Source organism: Coregonus clupeaformis, chromosome 35, assembly GCF_020615455.1.
Source record: "Coregonus clupeaformis isolate EN_2021a chromosome 35, ASM2061545v1, whole genome shotgun sequence".
Taxonomy (NCBI): Eukaryota; Metazoa; Chordata; class Actinopteri; order Salmoniformes; family Salmonidae; genus Coregonus; species Coregonus clupeaformis.
The window spans coordinates 18,476,023-18,494,187 of NC_059226.1; the positions used below are offsets into that span (position 1 = coordinate 18,476,023).

An 18,165-nucleotide genomic window follows, 5' to 3' on the forward strand; every position below is an offset into this window, starting at 1 on the left:
ATTACCGCCAAACAGTTAAATATATGAATAGGGATTTTTTTTTACCCATATGCAAATCACCACCTGCCATCTCTCCAAACCACCACAAAAAAGAAGTGTCTTGCATCCCAACATATTTAGTTTTTAGCACTTTCTTTGAGCTTGGGGTACACCTGGAAAAGAATAAGGCCAAAGGAAATAAAATAAAAATGCAATACAAACATTGACAAAAGGGACAATTGAAGGGGGAAACAAGGAGAGGCCTACTTTATTTACATGGCTGTTGGATAAAGACTCCATAGTCAAGACTGTTGAGGGCTTCATGAGAGCAAGTCCAGAATGGGGATACCTTCCTCTTAAAAGTGCACCAAGAGATCTTAAATAAAAAGATCAAAACCTCTACCATCCATAATGTCATAGCAATTGTATGATAGGCTCTTTTTTTTATTTTTATATTAGCTGCATAATTTACACAGGGCAGTAGAACTGAATAGTTTAATAGTGTTAGGGTCATAGCCCATAGACAACCTATACATTATACTGGGGTATACTTTTAAACAGCATGGGCAAAATAAGATGTTAACTCATTTGACAATTTGCCTAGACACATTCTAGATAACCCCAATCATAGACTGTATACATCATTTGTGTGCAGTGAGTGAGATGGTACTTACTGTACTGGTTGACTGAGCGGTGGCTTGCGTTCAGCATACTAGGGTACACAACCAGTAAAATATATAGATGTCTACACAGTATCTGATATACGGCAAGCACAACCAAATTCATTTCCTGAGTTTGTGCCAAAAGGATGTTGTTCCTTGGTGCCCTTTTTCTGTATTTTCCATAATAGAGGAGCATCCTCATCTCCTGGTAGTGGCTCGATGAGACCGCCAATTTACAATAAATATACATAAAAAGAAAACAGTCAAACTATCAACACAAATGAACACTTTACATTCCAGTAAAATGTACAAATCAGCAACCGGTGAATGGCAACATCGAACATAAAACCTGTGGTGAGGAAGCTGACCACACGATGGCAACCGGCCTGGCATAGTACACCAGCACAGCCATCTTCAGTCTGTACTTAAGCAGTAGTTTATGGATTTAACTCTATTTACCCCAGGCTGTTATGGAAAATAAAATGAGAGCTTAACTGTTCATATAACATGATGAAATGGAGACCACTTTCATTAAGCAATCATCCACAGCTGCTAAGTCATCTTTTGGTTGTTGGGTATAGAAGTAGGCTGCCCACAACATGCAAGTTGTTCAGTTGCCCATGGTATTTTGCACCATTAAATACTGGGCAAGATATGCATGCTTTGAATACTGCTTGGACAGTTGTCAAGTGTAGGCGGATAAAGGAGAAGTTTGTAGGTCCCCAGGTTTTTCTCAGATTTCCCCATCTTGAAGTCACATCTTGGCCTGAGCCTTCAGAAGGCCAGATATCTGCACAGTCCCATTTCAAAGTTCCATTATGATTCATACTTTTACGGGCCAACATTCTTTTTATACAAATCGAATTTCAATGTTTTTATTGTTTGACAAAATTAAATCAAATATCAAAATAGTATTAGTCTTCTATGGATCCTTGCGTCATTCGTTTGTAGCATGATGTGATTTGATAGCATTATTCGTTCGAGGTAATGACAGAGGCCAACTGAGAAACAGCCAGACAAATTAAAATGAGGGTGGAGTTGGGGGTGAATCCATTTGAATAGAGTCCATGATTGAGCTACTGTATAAGTACTTTTATCCTCCAATTAACCAAACTGAAAGAAAAAAATTTCCTGGTCCGGATGCTGCAACAAAAACAAAAAAAGTTTAAATTGTTAAACAGAATCTGAAATATGCTGAATTTATTATTTGTTAAATCATTAAAAAAGTTGAAAAGTACTGTTGTTTCCTACAGCTGTTTGTATACATACATTGATTAGCCTCAAAACTATAGCCCTGGCCGCCTCCGCCACCAAAGAATGCCTTGAAAATGTTGTTGGCATCAAAATCTGCTGGGAACAGAAACACATGAGGATCAACATCACAACTGAGGGAAGCAGCCAGTACAATCTCACAAAACTAACCATGTAAAATGAATGTGGTAAACACACGTTTACAGCTCTGAAATACAAATGTCTGAACCCAGTTGGTGTTTTAATCAAGTCAAGTAATAGTGAGAGTAATTTAGCACCTGTTAAAGCTGAAATACAGTGGGGAAAAAAGTATTTAGTCAACCACCAATTGTGCAAGTTCTCCCACTTAAAAAGATGAGAGAGGCCTGTAATTTTCATCATAGGTACACGTCAACTATGACAGACAAATTGAGAAAAAAAAATCCAGAAAATCACATTGTAGGATTTTTTATGAATTTATTTGCAAATTATGGTGGAAAATAAGTATTTGGTCACCTACAAACAAGCAAGATTTCTGGCTCTCAGACCTGTAACTTCTTCTTTAAGAGGCTCCTCTGTCCTCCACTCGTTACATGTATTAATGGCACCTGTTTGAACTTGTTATCAGTATAAAAGACACCTGTCCACAACCTCAAACAGTCACACTCCAAACTCCACTATGGCCAAGACCAAAGAGCTGTCAAAGGACACCAGAAACAAAATTGTAGACCTGCACCAGGCTGGGAAGACTGAATCTGCAATAGGTAAGCAGCTTGGTTTGAATAAATCAACTGTGGGGGCAATTATTAGGAAATGGAAGACATACAAGACCACTGATAATCTCCCTCGATCTGGGGCTCCACGCAAGATCACACCTCGTGGGGTCAAAATGATCACAAGAACGGTGAGCAAAAATCCCAGAACCACACGGGGGGACCTAGTGAATGACCTGCAGAGAGCTGGGACCAAAGTAACAAAGCCTACCATCAGTAACACACTACGACGCCAGGGATTCAAATCCTGCAGTGCCAGACTTGTCCCCCTGCTTAAGCCAGTACATGTCCAGGCCCGTCTGATGTTTGCTAGAGTGCATTTGGATGATCCAGAAGAGGATTGGGAGAATGTCATATGGTCAGATGAAACCAAAATATAACTTTTTGGTAAAAACTCAACTCGTCGTGTTTGGAGGACAAAGAATGCTGAGTTGCATCCAAAGAACACCATACCTACTATGAAGCATGGGGGTGGAAACATCATGCTTTGGGGCTGTTTTTCTGCAAAGGGACCAGGACGACTGATCCGTGTAAAGGAAAGAATGAATGGGGCCATGTATCGTGAGATTTTGAGTGAAAACCTCCTTCCATCAGCAAGGGCATTGAAGATGAAACGTGGCTGGGTCTTTCAGCATGACAATGATCCCAAACACACCGCCCGGGCAACGAAGGAGTGGCTTCGTAAGAAGCATTTCAAGGTCCTGGAGTGGCCTAGCCAGTCTCCAGATCTCAACCCCATAGAAAATCTTTGGAGGGAGTTGAAAGTCTGTGTTGCCCAGCGACAGCCCCAAAACATCACTGCTCTAGAAGAGATCTGCATGGAGGAATGGGCCAAAATACCAGCAACAGTGTGTGAAAACCTTGTGAAGACTTACAGAAAACATTTGACCTGTGTCATTGCCAAGAAAGGGTATATAACAAAGTATTGAGAAACTTTTGTTATTGACCAAATACTTATTTTCCACCATAATTTGCAAATAAATTCATTAAAAATCCTACAATGTGATTTTCTGGATTTTGTTTTCTCATTTTGTCTGTCATAGTTGACGTGTACCTATGATGAAAATTACAGGCCTCTCATCTTTTTAAGTGGGAGAACTTGCACAATTGGTGGCTGACTAAATACTTTTTTTTCCCCACCCCAGCGTCTTTGTTGTTGTTTTGTTGATGAAACAGAGCAGAGGAGCAGCCAGCATCGTGGTAAAATAATAATACATCGCAGTAGATATTCTGCTCTTCTATCGTGCGTGAACTGATGTGTTTGATGTAACTTCTTTGTGGTAATTTCGCAACGGACGTGGTAGTTTCATCCAATAACGTATTTCAACTTTAAAGCAGCCTAGGATTTTAAAAAATCTTGGAAATGTCCCTAAAGCAGCCCCTCCCCTTCCCATCCTCCCCACGCCCTCCCTTGAAAGGGGTTCCCCTGCTGATCTCCAGTCCTCACCTCCCATGTTGCCTGTGTCGTCCTCCAGATCGTGACCACTGTCATAGCGGGATTTCTTCTTAGGGTCAGACAGCACGGTGAACGCCTCGCCCACCTCCTTAAACTTCTTCTCCTCTTCCTTCTGAACCTCAGCACTGGCTGAGCTGTGACGGTCTGAGAGAGAGACAGAGAAATCAGGGCCGTCAGTCAGGGGAAATTAGAGAAGAAAAGTACAGGAGCACAGAGTTAAATGTTTTGTTTTCCCTTTGCATTGAAATACGTCTCTGACACATTGCTTTTTTTATAACAGTAAAATAGACTGGATAGTTGAACTGAGAGATGGGCTCTCTTAGCTACCTGGATGGTGCATGAGGGGCCCGTTTGCGGTAAGCCTTCTTGATCTCGTCCTCTGTGGCGTTCTTGTCCACTCCCAGCACCTTGTAGTAATCTTTCCGCTTGCTCTTCTTCAGCTCCAACTGTGCATTCTTCAAGAGGTGCTTGTGTTCTAAGGAAAGGAGTTCAGAGTGAGACGACACAGATAGTATTAATAACCAAGAGCAGTTTGGGCACCGTAACAGCAGGAGGAGCTATACTCTAATTCCAGCCCTCAGAGCCAGACACCTCAGACATTGTGTCATAACAGGGTGTGGGGGGAAACAGGAGAGTGAAGCAACAGGACCTAGACAGAGTGGTAGCTGGGATGGAGAGAGGGGTGGTTGAGTCACACTAATGACACACAGACATACCTTTTGTTTTCTCCGTCTGGTAGACCTTCTCATAATCCCTCACAGCCTCATCGTACTCCTCCTTGTCCAAGTAACTGAACACACAGAGATATAGAAACAAGTTTTAGGGATCATAAGCATATGCAATCAAATGAATATCCATATAATGAACTATTTATCTTATACATTCTTGCATGCTCAAATGACCACTATGGACACATTGTTAGGAAACTATGGTTGATTGACGTACCACTGCGCTCTCCGTAAATAGGCCTTGATGTAGGTCTCATCCAGCTTAATTGCCTTTGTGCAGTCTTCAATGGCCTGGTCTATTTTTTTCAGCTTTGAAAGGAAAATGGAAATAAAAGAGAAAAGAGTAAGGGGACTGGGGAAAGTGCAAGGAAGCGTGCGACAGAAAAAAAAGAGGAGAGATGCTGGCCTAGTTCTAGTGGCTAGATAGAGAAAATGAAGCAAAGTGCAGAGCACTGCTAAAAATACACACAGTAAGAGAGGTGTGTGAGTGTGTGGCAGGCATCTGTGCATTGGAGAGTGTGTGCGACGTGTGAGAGAGAGAATGCAAGTGCCCATGCAGAAGGCCACCTTCACAGCCAATACAGTAGCGCTACATTGGTCCATATGAGTGACTTCCTGGAGGATTTACAATCTCACGAGCTACATGCTACCAGGAGATATTTTGAGCAGAGTTATACAGGTATAAGGCCCTATAAAATCTGTGTTGCGGATGGAATCACAGAATCCAGACATTAAAACAGAATTCAACAACATTCAAAAATGTATTGAACTTATTAGAAAATGCATTACATTTGTCCAAGATTATTATAAAACATGCATCAGTGATTCTGATTTTATTTGAACTTTCTGAATCGGCAACGGCACAGGAATGCCCGTCTGTATGTGCGTGTTTGTCTACCACTTTGTGTAGCCGTTAGCGATGATGCTAATGTAATGACAACCATCTTCTGGTAGATGGAAAGGCTTTCCCAAAAACCTTCAATTCAACATTTACTACAAAGTAGCTTATGCCAGCCTACCTGGCAGAATGATATCATGGATTATTTGCAGCAATCCAGTAGCCATTTGATTAGCAAACTCTGCAATCACATGAGCGCTACAGAAATATCCTAACCAAAAAAGGTCCCTAAATTTCTTAGATTTTTCCCAGACCTCAAAAGTGGTCTCCTGAAAAGAATAATAATTTTACATATACTATATAAAAAAAAGTGTGATTTGGAGAGCGAAAACTGAACCCTGGAAAAAACGGAATTTGGGAAAACACTCAACGGAATCAGGCAAGAAAAAATGCACAGATTTTATTGGGCCCCACAGGTATCAAATATCAGCTGCCTGGCTGAAAAGGCAAAACAACCACAGTATAATCAAACACAGCAATACCTAATTTGCAAGCGTACGGGAGAGCCTTTCAGTGAAGACGATCTAAGATAATAATATTTGGCCGAATCGAACTGGGGACCAAGATGGCAGAAACACCACGGCTGCATAAAACAAGATAACATGGTATGGCAGATAAGAGGGGTTCTCCTCCTGGTGCTGTGTGTTTGAGCCTCACCTTAGATCCCCACGGTGCCCCTGTTACAGAAGAGCTTAGCATTGGTTTTGATGTTGTTGGGGTCTATGGTCAGGGCCTCAGAGTACAGCTCGTAGGCCGCATCATAGTTCCCATCCTTGAAGGCCTTGTTCCCATCCTCCTTCTTGGCTTTGAGTGCTTTGGCATTCTGGGTGGAAAAGAGACAGCACTTAGTAACCGCCGCAAACTTAATGTGTCAGCAAGCCAGTAGTGGAGACAGAATTGGTTAGTGTTCTGTGGCTTCCTCTTACAAAGGAAAGGATGGAGACAATTAGTCCACATTAGCATCATTATTGGGCAGGTTAGTTGAGTCTAATTGCAGGGCTAGAGTCCTGGTGGAAGGTGGATGGAGGACTCACTCTGCAGGCCAGGCGAGCCTTCTCATGGTCAGGGGCCATGCGCAGGGCCTGGACAAAGAACTGGACGGCCTTGTCAATGCAGTCCTCATAGTACAGACAGAGACCACGGACGTACAGGGCATCGCCATTAGTAGAGTCCATCCGCAGGATATCACTGAGAGAGGAAGACAAAGAAACAAGTCTCATATGACAACATGCATTTCCAATGGTGTGCATCAGCTAGGGAAATTGCATTTATTGAATGGTTTTCCAGGTTCCAAATGTCTTGTATACCTGGCTACCGACTGGGCCTCTGGGTAGCGCCCGAGCATGGCCAGACACTCTGCTTTCAGCACCTTGAACCGATGGCAGGCTGAGGCTGACTCCAAGGCACGATCCATGCAGAACACAACCTGCACAGTCCAGAGAAAGAAACACAGTCATATCAAATCTAGCACCAATCTGCCCATTCCCCCAAATAAGGATAACAATTTGTTTGATAAAAGACAAAATGCAGCCAAGAGCCTACCATCCTGAAGTCACGCTTTTCAAATCCTATTTCAGCCATCTTTTCATACTCCAGGACGGAATCGGCACTCTTTACCTGGAAATAGATCCAAACATAAGTCAAACTTATGCTTTTATATAAGGAAGCCACTGCCTGATGTTTTCCTCAATCTAAGCAAAACTCATGGAATATCTGTCACAGTAAACAAAGGATTTAAATTACTGTAAAGCAATTAGCTCTTTACAATGCATTGTTGTTAGGACCTAGTCTGCCAGACTGAGACTGTGTCTGTCTGACCCACCTCCTGCTGTGCCTGGCTGTTGTCAGGCTCCAGTTCTAGAACCCTGTGGAAACAGCGGCTGGCTGCCATGGCGTTCCCCAGGGACAAGTGGCACTTCCCCTCCCGTAGATGACCCTTTGGGAAAGTTGACTCACAGTTAACAGGCTGGAACACTGATACAGGCAGGGAGAGGGAGGAGACCCACCCAAAAACCATGACTCAGATCTTTCCATTACCTTACTGTTGTACTCATCCAACTGCCAAACATATTCTCGTATTATGAGATGAGACAAAACGGAAGGACTAACTTGTCTGCCTAGGACCTAGCTGGGTATTCAAGGCTTGCTACTCAAGGTGGTGCTACGCCTGGTGGTTGACCCTACCTTCATGAAAGTGTCGTCGAGCCGCACTGCCTGCTGGGAGTCCTCCAGCGCCTCTCTGTGCCGGCTCAGCATCATCAGCGTGGCCGCCCGGTTTCCATAGTAACTGGCATTCTTAGGACACATGTCTGTCGATAACAGTGAAAAATCACTCACCGTCGTTAACAAGAATAGATTATCCTCTCACCCACAGAAAACAAACATGTTCCCCCTCTCTATAAAGAAGATATCCTTTGCAGTTGATATCACTGATGGAATCCTTACCTATGGCCTTGGTGTAGTAGTTGAATGCTTCAGAGTAATCCTTCTTGATGTAGTAGGCATTACCTTGCTCCTTGAAGCTCTCCGCTTCCCTGGATGACACACAGAGAAATAAAAGACAAAGAAAGAGCTTGAGAATGAGGCATTACCCAAGAGAGAGTTCAGAGTGAAATTGCATAATGACAGGGTGTAGGGATGGGCATGACTAATAGAGTACTCGAACTGACATCAAAACTTGTTCTTTAACCAGAGATCAAATTTTTTTCAAATACTGTAGAACTATTTGGTCAATTTCGTCTTGAAGACAAGGTTAATTTGCTTTGACTCTAGTGTTCCATAAATGATTACCAAGCCAAGCATCACACAGTTCTGCTCCCTAAATTCCCTTTCCCCTCCGTGTCTCGCTCACTCAATTGCGTTCCGACCGCTCCCTCTACACACGTGTTTTGGAATAATTGCATCATTTCCCCGCTTAGGCTACTTTGTCACAGCCACAAAGTCAAAATTGGCTATATCATAAAAATAAAAATGAGCTATTTGGTCTTAACAGTTAGGCATACCGTTAACAGTGTGGCCTTTTCCCCTTTATTCTCACTTTCGGTTATTTGAAAATGAAACCATCTCCAAAATATTGCTATTTTTAAAACAAGCCATAGAAAGTTTGTTGCAATTTCAGTTTAATCCACCAGAAAAGACAGAACAAATATTATGGTTAAACTCTAATATATTGAGTTATAAAATAAAAAATGCCAAGTTTTTGTCAATTACATCATAACTCCACCAGTCCTATTTATGTCACACATGCAGCTGGCAAAAATATATGGAAATGTCTGCTCTACCCAAAATTACAACCAACTAATTGCAGCATTACCGCAAAATGGAAGAGGCAAGTGGAAGGGGGAAAAAGTAAGGAACTTGTCTTTCGGCCCTGCATTAAACACCTACAGTGGGGAGAACAAGTATTTGATACACTGCCGATTTTGCAGGTTTTCCTACTTACAAAGCATGTAGAGGTCTGTCATTTTTATCATAGGTACACTTCAACTGTGAGAGATGGAATCTAAAACAAAAATCCAGAAAATCACATTCTATGATTTTTAAGTAATTAATTTGCATTTTATTGCATGACATAAGTATTTGATCACCTACCAACCAGTAAGAATTCCGGTTCTCACAGACCTGTTAGTTTTTTCTTTAAGAAGCCCTCCTGTTCTCCACTCATTACCTGTATTAACTGCACCTGTTTGAACTCATTACCTGTATAAAAGACACCTGTCCACACACTCAATCAAACAGACTCCAACCTCTCCACAATGGCCAAGACTAGAGAGCTGTGTAAGGACATCAGGGATAGAATTGTAGACCTGCACAAGGCTGGGATGGGCTACAGGACAATAGGCAAGCAGCTTGGTGAGAAGGCAACAACTGTTGGCGCAATTATTAGAAAATGGAAGAAGTTCAAGATGACGGTCAATCACCCTCGGTCTGGGGCTCCATGCAAGATCTCACCTCGTGGGGCATCAATGATCATGAGGAAGGTGAGGGATCAGCCTAGAACTACATGGCAGGACCTGGTCAATGACCTGAAGAGAGCTGGGACCACAGTCTCAAAGAAAACCATTAGTAACACACTACGCCGTCATGGATTAAAATCCTGCAGCGCACGCAAGGTCCCCCTACTCAAGCCAGCGCATGTCCAGGCCCGTCTGAAGTTTGCCAATGACCATCTGGAGGATCCAGAGGAGGAATGGGAGAAGGTCATGTGGTCTGATGAGACAAAAATATAGCTTTTTGGTCTAAACTCCACTCGCCGTGTTTGGAGGAAGAAGAAGGATGAGTACAACCCCAAGAACACCATCCCAACCATGAAGCATGGAGGTGGAAACATCATTCTTTGGGGATGCTTATCTGCAAAGGGGACAGGACGACTGCACCGTATTGAGGGGGAGGATGGATGGGGCCATGTATTGCGAGATCTTGGCCAACAACCTCCTTCCCTCAGTAAGAGCAATGAAGATGGGTCGTGGCTGGGGCTTCCAGCATGACAATGACCCAAAACACACAGCCAGGGCAACTAAGGAGTGGCTCCGTAAGAAGCATCTCAAGGTCCTGGAGTGGCCTAGCCAGTCTCCAGACCTGAACCCAATAGAAAATCTTTGGAGGGGAGCTGAAAGTCCGTATTGCCCAGCGACAGCCCCGAAACCTGAAGGATCTGGAGAAGGTCTGTATGGAGGGAGTGGGCCAAAATCCCTGCTGCAGTGTGTACAAACCTGGTCAAGACCTAAGGGAAACGTATGATCTCTGTAATTGCAAACAAAGGTTTCTGTACCAAATATTAAGTTCTGCTTTTCTGATGTATCAAATACTTATGTCATGCAATAAAATTCAAATTAATTACTTAAAATCATACAATGTGATTTTCTGGATTTTTGTTTTAGATTCCGTCTCTCACAGTTGAAGTGTACCTATGATAAAATGTACAGACCTCTACATGCTTTGCAAGTAGGAAAACCTGCAAAATCGTCAGTGTATCAAATACTTGTTCTCCCCACTGTAAATTGGTTAAAGAAAATTGCGATAAATAAAAAAGTATACCAGTTTCACTTAAGGACCCAATAATGTACAGCTGTGACATAGATGGCAAAATAGTTGGGAAGAGATTTGCGATCTACCGATTCCATGGCACATGGTGTATGAACTGATACACAAAACGACGTCGGATTCAAAACTTAGAATTTTTCAATTAAGATTATTAAAAGAAGTATTGCAACCAATATAATGTAATATATATTGGGGTTACAACCATCCCAGCTCTGCAGATTTCACTTCGAAGAGACAATCATTAGATAATTTGTTTTGGTACTGTCCACATGTAGCTTGTTTTTGGTCGCATGTCCAGGAATGGCTGAAGAATTGCAACATTTACCTGGCGCTAACTCTGAAAATAGCACTGCTGGGTAATTTGAAAAGTCATAGTCATTCGATCAATAATATAATAAATGTTTTATCTTTAATTTACAATCTGTAGAAACTATGAGAATAGAAAGGTTCAGAACTTCTGTGAAACATCACAGCTGAAAAATATATGGCAAATATAAATAAAAAATAGATGGTGTTAAGAGATAGATGGGAGGGGTTGATTAGAGCTGAAGGGTGGGGCTAAAAAACAAGATAACTAATGTAAAATATAATATGTTCGTAAAATGTATATAGGTTCAGAACTTATTTGAAACAGCACAGTTAGAAATATATGGCAAATAGAAATCAAACTGGATGGTCTTCAGAGATAGATGGGAGCGGTTGAGGGTAGCTGAAGGATGTGATTAAAAACAAAAGATAACTATTGTAAAATACAATGTGTCCGTAAAATGTATATAGTATGTGTAAGCTGGAAGTTGAAGCATAAGTGTTGTTTTCCATTAGTTTACTCCAATTAGGGGAGGGTGGTAGGGTTAGGGGGAAAATAATAAAGTAAAATATATATTTTTTAAATATGGGGGATTGGAAATGATGCAGATAATTATATTGATGGAAGCTACAATCTATCTGCAATATTAAAGCTGATCGACCCCCTACAAATCTGATTTTAAGAAGCAAAATTGTAGAAACTGGCAGGGTTTATGACTTTGTGGCAACTAACGTTAGTGATGACCCTACTTTGCAATTAGAAGTGGTTAGGCTAGCCCCCTAAACATAGACAAGGTTCCACACTGAAAATATGCTAAAACATTAGTTTGATTAAGACAAAGAGCATATTTTAACAGAATCATTAAGCCTAGGCCTACTCACCAAACAGATGCCCTGGCCATAATTCATCCCCATGCAGTGTTCAACATAGCATTGTTAATCCATTAAAACAATTCCAAGGAACAGGCATAATAAACTAAAAGTAGACAGATTTTGGTTTGTACCTCTGAAAAATGTTTTTTCAACTTGCCAAATTGCACCCTGTTTCAAATTATCACTGAGAATAATGGTTCCAGATGCGAGATGTGAATAACTTCGCACTATTCTGTTCTATTCTGTTATATTACATAATGTTTTTTTAAACTATAAAATAGGTGTCTTCACTGTGATAAGGGCTCAGGAAATAATAGCGTCTTGTCTTCTAAATTAACAAAACAAGGCTATGCCATTGCACAGCCATAGGCTTCTACACACAAGCTCCACACAGCTGAGGTTTCTACCTTTTTGAAGATTGAGTTCCACTATATAATATAACCAGTTGATATTACAGTTTCAATAAATGGCACTTTTTTTTCTTTTTTTTGACTGACTAATGAGGCAAATGTAGCAATTAGGATTACTGTACTCAAAAAAATATCCCGTGAGTATTCGAACAGGCAAAAAAGGTCAAATGCCCATCACTAACAGGGCGTACTGTATCATCCACAGAGAAACAAAATAGACCAAGTAAATGTGAAAAGGGACTTAGAGGAAAACCTTGAGGTGCATTGGCGAGTAATCAATGACTTCATCCCAGCCCGTATTACAGACTGCAAGGAGGTAGGTTATTACATGATACTGCATATTATACGTAACCGCTGACAAGCAAAACACAACAGACAATACTAGGAAGAAAGGTCTTCTTTCAATCATAATTCACTCTGGTGGTAGACCAGGGTTAATCTAGGTCTAGGATATAGCCTATCAGATCGCTTCCTGAACACTGCTATTGCTGTTTCCAAACATGTATGCTGGACGAGTTAACCTTGGTGTGCGGGTGGGAGAGGAAGGGGAAGGAGCTGAGCAAAATCATCTAAACATAGAAAGAGCCTTACCAGCAGGCAGTGAGGGGTCTCATCCAATGGAAATAGAGGACCTGAGAGGTAGTGGCCACTTGGGTATTTTATGGGTAGAGCTCACAGACAGAGCAGCTATCTGAGCTCAGTGGGAAATACACAGAGGCAGATCACCAGGAAGCACATGGCAAGACAAGCCAGGGAGAGGGCAACTGCCATTGCTTTTTTTGGAAGCTTCGCAATGTTTCAGTTCAGATCACAATCAGAGCAAGAAAGCAGACAATGAAGCAAAACTGAAAATAAATGCAATTTTCCAAGACAATGCCTTGCCCTTGTAATGTTTCATGTTCTTGGGGAAACAAGGCAGTTACCCCTGTATCACCTGATCATAACAAATTGGTTGGTTGTTTAACTTGTGGCCCCCACTGTTGCCAAGAGGAAAGTTATGACATAATTACTAGGGGTAACTACATACATTAGCTAGGCCCAGAGTCATTAATATATGGATCTGGCTAGGCCTAGTTGACAACCTCGGTAACATTATAGTTTAAAAAATGGATCACCCTTCAGGCATACCAACAAGACCATGTCAGTCAATAGTAAGTTACCTCATGCAAAGCCTAACTTATAGCTGTTGCTAAATCGTTCAGGTCATCAAGACCTGATAATGTTCTGGAACAACGTCACGCTGGACAATCAGTGGGCAGAGTGGGGCAAGATTTTGGGGACTTTTCTGGCTCGTGCGTGGTTTAATGGCAATATGGCAGTAATACTAACAGTTATCTACGTTAGCTAACTAAGTAACTAGTTAGCTAAATACATTCGGTTAAAATTAAAGAACAAAAACCATAGGCTTTGAGACCCAAATAACTAGCTACTTAGCTAACGTTAGTTAGCCAACTAGCTAGTACTTTAGTAAGCTAACGTTAGCTAGCCATAACAACACACGTCGATGCAAACTTTGTCACAAACTGTGACTAACTTTGTTGGCTAGGTAACATTAACACAACAGATAAAGTCCACTTTATCTTTGTTCGTATGGATTTTTCAAAAAGAGAAAAATAGCTAACATTAGTTAGCTAACCGGTTAGCAAGGCCTACTTCCCGTGTGACTCAAAGCAAAAGCAAACCAACACTAGCCAGACCAATATTATAATAACATGACAATGGCACGAGAACACTCTTAAATCTAATGTGTAACATTTGTTATACATTTTCCACAACGAACCTCTCCATTTCCTCGTCGCTGAGTATTTCCATTTCAGGATCCATGGTCACATCGCAGTCATCAACCGTCGCCATTTTGCTAGGACTGAGGAGGAGGCGGGAGGGGGGGTGATTGACAGCTAGACAAGACAATCACTAAAAGTTTGTTCAGAATTTTTAACTGAAACCTATCACTAAAAGATTCAATCATGCAAAAGTTATACATAAATCCGAACTGGTTCTCTAGCAAATTAGTAAAATTGTCTCACCCCATGTTCAAGAATGGCCTTTTTCCTTTATTCAGATTACAACCTCTCACTTTCAGTTATTTGAAAAGGAAATAATCTCCCAAATATCACTATTTCTAAAACAAGCCATAGAAAGTTGGTTGCAATTTCAATTTAATCCTCCAAAAACGACAGAACAAATAATGCAACAAATATTGTGGTTAAACTCAAATTGATAAAAAAACATTATTTTTTGAAATACTGTAATGTTTAAAAAAGGTATAATCTTCGTAAAAGATATCATGGGTATGACTGGTGGAGTTATGTCGCACATGCAGCTAACAAAAATATGGAAATGTCTGCTCCACCCAAAATTACTACCAAATAATTGCAGCATTACCGCAAAAATGGAAGAGGAAAGTGGAATGGGGAAAAAGAAAGGAACTTGTCTGTTGGCCTTGCATTAAAGAACATCATTGGTTAAAGAAAATTGTGATAAATAAAAAAGTGTATTAGTTTAATTTAAGGACCAAAGGATTGACGGTTGGGAAGAGATTTTTGATGTACAGATTCAATGGCATAGTGTTTATGAACTGATACGCAAAACGACGCAGGATTCAAAACGTATAATTTTTCAATTTAAATTATTTTATTATACACAATTCTTGCTACCAATATAATGTTATTTATATGGGGGATACAATCTTCCCAGCTCTGCAGATTTTGCTGCGAAGAGACAGAATCATTAGATCATTTGTTTTGGTACTGTCCATTTGTAGCTTGTTTTTGGACACAGGTCCAGGGATGGCTGAAGGATTGCAATATTTACCTGGAGCTAACCCTGCAGATAGCACTACTGGGTGATCTGAAAAGTCATAGTCAATCGATCAATAATATAATAATACTTTTAGCAAAAATATTTATTTTCTATTTACAATCTGTAGAAAGAATGAGAATAGAAAGGTTAAGAAATTTTGTGAAATATCACAGTACAGTTGAAAAATATATGGCAAATAGAACTGCAAAATGGATAGTGTTAAGTGATAGATGGGAGGTGTTGAATGGAGCTGAATGATGGGACTAATAACAACTAACAACAACTATTAACAACAAGATAACTAATGTAAAGCATACTGTGTCCATAATAAGTATATAGGTTATAGGTTGAGAGCTTTTGTGAAAGAGCACAGTTAGAAATATATGGCATATACAGTGGGGGAAAAAAGTATTTAGTCAGCCACCAATTGTGCAAGTTCTCCCACTTAAAAAGATGAGAGAGGCCTGTAATTTTCATCATAGGTACACGTCAACTATGACAGACAAATTGAGAAAAGAAATTCCAGAAAATCACATTGTAGGATTTTTAATGAATTTATTTGCAAATTATGGTGGAAAATAAGAATTTGGTCACCTACAAACAAGCAAGATTTCTGGCTCTCACAGACCTGTAACTTCTTCTTTAAGAGGCTCCTCTGTCCTCCACTCGTTACCTGTATTAATGGCACCTGTTTGAACTTGTTATCAGTATAAAAGACACCTGTCCACAACCTCAAACAGTCACACTCCAAACTCCACTATGGCCAAGACCAAAGAGCTGTCAAAGGACACCAGAAACAAAATTGTAGACCTGCACCAGGCTGGGAAGACTGAATCTGCAATAGGTAAGCAGCTTGGTTTGAAGAAATCAACTGTGGGAGCAATTATTAGGAAATGGAAGACATACAAGAACACTGACCACCTGCCTAAATGACTACCGACCCGTAGCACTGACGTCTGTAGCCATGAAGTGCTTTGAAAGGCTGGTCATGGCTCACATCAACAGCATTATCCCAGAAACCCTAGACCCACTCCAATTTACATACCGCCCCAACAGATCCACAGATGATGCAATCTCTATTGCACTCCACACTGCCCTTTCCCACCTGGACAAGAGGAACACCTACGTGAGAATGCTATTCATTGACTACAGCTCAGCATTCAACACCATAGTGCCCTCTAAGCTCATCACTAAGCTAAGGATCCTGGGACTAAACACCTCTGGACTTCCTGACGGGCCGCCACCAGGTGGTAAGGGTAGCTAACAACACATCTGCCACACTGATCCTCAACACGGGGGGCCCTCAGGGGTGCGTGCTCAGTCCCCTCCTGTACTCTCTGTTCACCCATGACTGCATGGCCAGAAACGACTCCAACACCATCATTAAGTTTGCCGACGACACAACAGTGGTAGGCCTGATCACCGACATCGATGAGACAGCCTATAGGGAGGAGGTCAGAGACCTGGCCGTGTGGTGCCAGGACAACAACCTCTCCCTCAACGTGACCAAGACAAAGGAGATGATTGTGGACTACAGGAAAAAAAAGAGGACTGAGCACGCCCCCATTCTCATCGACGGGGCTGTAGTGGAACAGGTTAAGAGCTTCAAGTTCCTTGGTGTCCACATCACCAACGAACTATCATGGTCCAAACACACCAAGACAGTCGTGAAGAGGGCACGACAAAGCCTATTCCCCCTCAGGAGACTGAAAAGATTTGGCATGGGTCCTCAGATCCTCAAAAAAATTCTACAGCTGCACCATCGAGAGCATCCTGACTGGTTGCATCACCGCCTGGTATGGCAACTGCTTGGCCTCCGACCGCAAGGCACTACAGAGGGTAGTGCGTACGGCCCAGTACATCACTGGGGCCAAGCTTCCTGCCATCCAGGACCTCTATACCAGGCGGTGTCAGAGGAAGGCCCTCAACATTGTCAAAGACTCCAGCCACCCTAGTCATAGACTGTTCTCTCTGCTACACGCACGGCAAGCGTGCACGGAGTGCCAAGTCTAGGTCCAAAAGACTTCTCAACAGCTTCTACCCCCAAGCCATAAGACTCCTGAACAGCTAATCATGGCTACCCGGACAATTTGCACTGCCCCCCCACCCATCCTTTTTACGCTGCTGCTACTCTGTTAATTATTTATGCATAGTCACTTTAACTCTACCCACATGTACATATTACCTCAACTACCTCAACTAGCCGGTGCCCCCGCACATTGACTCTGCAACGGTACCCCCCTGTATTTATATAGCCTCCCTACTGTTATTTTATTTTACTTCTGCTCTTTTTTTTCTCAACACTTTTTTTGTCGTCGTTTTATTTTTACTTTTTTTGTTAAAAATAAATGCACTGTTGGTTAAGGGCTGTAAGTAAGCATTTCACTGTAATGTCTGCACCTGTTGTATTCGGCGGATGTGACCAATACAATTTGATTTGATTTGATTTTGATTTGATAATCTCCCTCGATCTGGGGCTCCACGCAAGATCTCACCCCGTGGGGTCAAAATGATCACAAGAACGGTGAGCAAAAATCCCAGAACCACACGGGGGGACCTAGTGAATGACCTGCAGAGAGCTGGGACCAAAGTAACAAAGCCTACCATCAGTAACACACTACGCCGCCAGGGACTCAAATCCTGCAGTGCCAGACGTGTCCCCCTGCTTAAGCCAGTACATGTCCAGGCCCATCTGAAGTTTGCTAGAGTGCATTTGGATGATCCAGAAGAGGATTGGGAGAATGTCATATGGTCAGATGAAACCAAAATAGAACTTTTTGGTAAAAACTCAACTCGTCGTGTTTGGAGGACAAAGAATGCTGAGTTGCATCCAAAGAACACCATACCTACTGTGAAGCATGGGGGGTGGAAACATCATGCTTTGGGGCTGTTTTTCTGCAAAGGGACCAGGACGACTGATCCGTGTAAAGGAAAGAATGAATGGGGCCATGTATCATGAGATTTTGAATGAAAACCTCCTTCCATCAGCAAGGGCATTGAAGATG

General features: G+C 41.8%; 1 pseudogene; it reads right to left on the minus strand.

Moving 5' to 3' along the window:
* Positions 1–1,697: 1,697 nt before the first annotated feature.
* Positions 1,698–14,229, minus strand: LOC123482519 (annotated as a pseudogene).
* Positions 14,230–18,165: the final 3,936 nt, after the last annotated feature.